This window comes from Sinocyclocheilus anshuiensis, unplaced genomic scaffold (assembly GCF_001515605.1).
Source record: "Sinocyclocheilus anshuiensis isolate Anshui unplaced genomic scaffold, SAMN03320099.WGS_v1.1 scaffold2170, whole genome shotgun sequence".
In the NCBI taxonomy this organism is placed as follows: Eukaryota; Metazoa; Chordata; class Actinopteri; order Cypriniformes; family Cyprinidae; genus Sinocyclocheilus; species Sinocyclocheilus anshuiensis.
Genome location: NW_015558572.1, coordinates 563,935 through 569,066, shown reverse-complemented (window position 1 = coordinate 569,066; position 5,132 = coordinate 563,935). Strand labels below are relative to the sequence as shown.

The 5,132-nt window shown below is 35.2% G+C and overlaps 1 protein-coding gene across 2 annotated transcripts in view; it reads left to right on the top strand.

The window, feature by feature from the left end:
- The window catches only part of tsnare1 (T-SNARE Domain Containing 1), a 139,884-nt gene extending 138,230 nt beyond the window's left edge, over positions 1 to 1,654 (top strand). For both annotated transcript variants that reach the window (XM_016475270.1, XM_016475269.1), the window contains exon 12: positions 1,490 to 1,654. The gene's annotated coding sequence lies outside the window, so the exon portion shown is untranslated. The remainder of the gene's footprint in view (positions 1 to 1,489) is intronic.
- Positions 1,655 to 5,132: the final 3,478 nt, after the last annotated feature.

Sequence of the window (5,132 nt, the reverse complement as noted above, 5' to 3'; positions counted from 1 at the left end):
CGCAAGCAGAGTAGCAAAATTGGGTTAAAGGCTTAGAATAGAAATTGTGCTTCAGTAATTTTGCGTTAATTAGGGTTAGAAATAGTTTTAAAATAATTGTACGCATTAAGGATTGTAAAATTAATCGCATGCGTTAACGCATTAACGATGACAGCCCTAATAATTATATAATGTTGTATTTGTTTACCCACCCTCTTGACAATAAACAGATTACAGGAAAAATATTAAATAGCCCACCTACATCCTGGAACCGTGCCGAATGAAGTTCAGATGAGGGGGGTGGAAAACAGGACAAAAAAATTGTCTATTATTTGGAATAATTATGTTTTTTTTTTTTTTTTGTAAGAAGTCTCTTATGCTCAGAAAGGCTGCATTTATTTGATCAAACACAGTGAAAACTGTAATATTGTGGAATATTACAATTTAAAATAACTTTTCTATTTGAATATATTTTAAAACGTAATTTATTGTGACCTGTGATGGAAAACTGAATTTTCAGCAGACATTACTCCAGTCTTCAGTGCCACATGATCCTTCAGAAATCATTCTGATATGCTGATTTTGTTGCTCAATTATTATCGGTGCTCAGTTATTATTAATGGTTATTATTATGCTGCCTATTTTTGTAGAATTTTTTCAGGATTCTTTCATTCTTTGTTTAATTTTTTAATTTTTTTTATTAACATTATAAATGTCTTTACTGTTACTTTTGGTCAATTTAATACATCCTTGCCAAACAAAAGTATTATTTTCTTTTCATGTTTTCCATAAAATATTAACTTTTGTTTGTTTGTGTGTGTGTGTGTGTGTGTGTGTGTGTGTGTGTGTGTGTGTGTGTTGTAGCCACCACACAAGATGAAAATGTAAGTGTGATGTTGCAAGCATGGAATACTAACCCACATCTAGTGACAGGGAATAATGCCTCCCTAACTCTCATTTACTTAAAGGTTTGTTTGCGCTCTGACTAAGGATGATTTCAGATGAAAGTGACGAGCTATGGCCTTTTATGGATTGCCTAGTTGCGTGATTAATGAACCACTTCAGTTAAAAAATTAGGCTTGCACTAAAAACTTTACCTGTCTGACCACAAATCCTAATTTACATTACCACACCTCAGGAATTTTTTTTTTATAATAAAATGTACAGTTTGCTTTGAAACCAGTTAATGTTTTAACTGGCTGGAAAGATGTTGCCGCCACTGTATGGCCAGATGAGACGCAAACTACGGTTTCTCGACTGGATAACCAGTCTCGCTAGTAAAGTTTTGATGGATAAAGACTGCAATCAAGGTAAAGACAATTGCGGTGGCGTACAGGAGTCGTACAGTAAGCACGCTGACAGTACTAATATATATATATATATATATATATATATATATATGAAAATGTTCTCGTATCTTGTTGTACTTGGGTCAGATATCAGAATTATGTGCTTCATAATGGTGTTGACATGCTTTGTGACATTTGACCTTTTTCTGTTATTCTTTCAGAAATTGCTGTTTCCACTCTGCTGTGATCTCTCCTCAAATTCCCAGCAAAATGAGAGTCTATATGTAGAGGTTCACCTGTGCTCACTTCCTCTCTTCTAATCTAATCTATACTTCTGTCAGATTGTGTGTTTTACTGTGTATGCATGTATGGAAATGTGTGTGTGTGTGTGTTCGTTAAAAGAGTTGTAACCTGCTGTCTGTGTTTACCAAAAACTGGTATTATAAACTGACATTTGAATGCAGCACTTAACCTACCATTATAGAATACCTGTTGAGAGAGAAAAGGGCGTTATTGTTATTATTTGCATAACCATTTTTTTTTTATGAAATATTATTTCAAAGGTTCAGTAGTCTTGTATTGCACTGCTCTTAATATTCATTATTTAAGTTGATTTTTAATTGTTTATTTGCTGGCTTTTATTAAACAGTACAATGTAAAAACTCTCAATTTCTTCCGCAGTCTTGTTCGCACACACACTCAAAGCTCATAAAACCTCAGCAGATTGTGATGGAAAGAGAACTGACATATAAATAATAGAAATAATAGGCTTGTACTGGCTCAGTCATTCACCTGCTAATCAATATGAGAAAGGAACTTCATGGCACACTATTCATTCAGAGACAGCAACAAGCTCACTACGTTTTCCCCTCAGAGTGATTATTTTAACTATCGGATGATCTGAGAAAGTCGACGCAGAATTTGAATGGGGTATAGTTAACGCTTTTTCTGTCATAGCAGTTTCGGCTGATACATCACTGATTGCTGCTACAGAATGTTAAAGCTTAACTATGTGTTTATGGATTGCTTTGAAAGCTAGTTAAAGGAATGTGTTGTTAAATGTAAAGTAGATAAGTAAGACTGCTTTCATTTAAGCATTCAGTTCCTCTTTTATATAATACATATATTAATTAATTGTGATGGAACCAGGTAATATGCTGATTTGGTGCTCAAGATACTTTTCCTTTAATTATCAATGTTGAAAATATTTGTGGTGCCTAATTTTATGGAAACCAGATCTTTTTACAGTATTCTTTGATGAATAGAAAGTTCAAAAGAACAGCATTTATTTAAAATGGAATACTTTTTGTAACATTATAAATGCCTTTGCTTGTGACTTGATCAGTTTAATGTGTCCCTGCCGAATAAAGGTATTAATTTAAATAAATAAATAAATCTTACTGACCACAAACGTTTGAACAGTTGTGTATGTGCATCCAATTTTTACAAAATTAGAAAATATTTTGTGATATTAAATGTTTGTTCAATGTTTTGTAGCATATTCCCATATTTATCTTCTCTATAAGAAGACTAAATCTAATTTTGTCCCTCAAAAATCCCCTTCGACAAGCTAGAAGAAATATAGATGCTAACATGCTTAATATTCTTCCTAAATCCATCTCTGTTTGGTTGCTAAAATGTTGGCTAACTGGCAGCAACAGTATATATAGCTTCTCCTGGCTGTCCCATTTGCAACTCGTGTTAGCAAGGGATAAATCTCTTGAGTTATTGCTCCTCTAGGCCTCATGAATCAGTGAGCTCTCTATAGTGAGAATTAAAGTCTTTCTAATGGGCCGAGCTACTGCAACATAATGCCGTTTGCAATCACAATAGCTACCAAGGCTTGATCAAATTTTGCAAAACAAGTCATTGGAGGAAACACAGATATTAGAACCTAATCTGCCACAGGCAATTTGCTAACTTGCTAAAAAAAATTCTTAAAATAGTATTAGATGGTTCTAGCCGATCTAGCTGGTCTCGCAGACTAATATAACAGAGCAGGATCCCACTGAATACATAAACATGATTACGCATTCTCATTTATCTTTCAAAAGTGTGCATTTAATAGCTACAGCTGCATAAAAGGACATTTAGTAAACATGTCAATGGGGAACATTTGTCACAGCCCTGCATTTCCATCAAAGCTTCCATCATGACAGCAGTCACTTACACAAACATAAATGCAGACAGCGTGGTCAATAACGCAACGTTGTTTCCACTGCTTAGGCAATGGACAAATTTGCTCACTGAATACATAAACATGATTACGCATTCTCATTTATCTTTCAAAAGTGTGCATTTAATAGCTACAGCTGCATAAAAGGACATTTAGTAAACATGTCAATGGGGAACATTTGTCACAGCCCTGCATTTCCATCAAAGCTTCCATCATGACAGCAGTCACTTACACAAACAAATGCAGACAGCGTGGTCAATAACGCAACGTTGTTTCCATTGCTTAGGCAATGGACAAATTTGCTCTTGACAGATACAGGATGGAATCAGAAAGAGAAAGGAGGTGTGTTTATTATCGATGATTTATAAAATGACTCTAGCTGGCATTGATTGCACAAAAGAACTGTCCGCATGCAGTCGGAGAGAGTGTTTACGCATCGGGTGGTGCAGTTTGGCATCAAGCCTTTGACAGGTTGCCTCTTATCACTGACATATGGATAAATGTCTTCCACCATTTCATAACTTCTCCCTGTCCAGCCTGCTCACTCACGGCTGCCTTTTAAAGAGCAGCAAAATGTCAGGAATCCCAATCCATAAGCACAAATATATATAGGTGGCATGCAGATTGTTTTGGAGTGCATATGTGGTAATTTATGTTGTAGATGTGACATTGATTGTTTTTTGCATGTCTAATAATGTTCAGGCTTAAATTAGAGGCAAATAGCTAGTCATATTTTGAAGTTTGGGGCAGTCGTAATTGCTTCAGGAACGTAGACTTGATGTTTTTGCACATACAAAGATGCCTGCTTTCATTGAGTCACCATTAAATGGCGCTGAAAATACAGCGCCACATCAAACGTCCACATATTTTGGCCATTGATATGTATATGTGGAGTACAAATGCAATCTGCCAGTTATCCGAAATCGTACACGGCCATCCGAAAGGGACACACCTGAGAACTTTGCACATTTGAGAAGCTTTTCATAGACAGTTGAAGAAACTGCAAACATATTATTTGATAACTCTGAAAATAGGTCTCTCAGGGAAGAGGTGTTTTCATAATCACATCTTGAGGATGTCAGCAGTTGGACAACTAGCAATCGAGAGTTAGGAGTGTATTATTATGTTAACATGGGATTATATCTTTGGCATCACACTAAAATATCTGTCAAAATTAAATGCAATCTGTCATTTCAGTCTCTGTATTTATTTATTTGTTTATTTATGATTCTTATGAAATAGGGCAACCTACCTCTGGTGAGTAGTATAAATATAATTCTAATTGTATTTGTGACATAAATACCAGTTCACAAGCTTTAGAATGTTTCTGCCTTAAATAAAGTAAATAAATAGGTGTATTTACTGTGAATACATTAATATTTTGTAAAATATATTTGTTATATTATTATTTACACATAATTATATAATTTAAAACTGTTGTGAATATGTTTCTTGAATTGGTTGCCATATGAACAATTAGACTAAACAGACTGATGAAAGTCTCCTGAACCTAATAAGTTCGGTTCTTTTCGAATCGGACATAGCCGAAAAATGAATGCCAGTTCAGGGAGGACATGTTTGTTGACTGACTCACTCTAGTCTCGCGTAGCCAGACCTTCAGACTGACGGCTGAAGGTCTGGAATCCATCGCAGCTTTCATTGGCCAAAGCCCGCCTATGAGGCCGTTT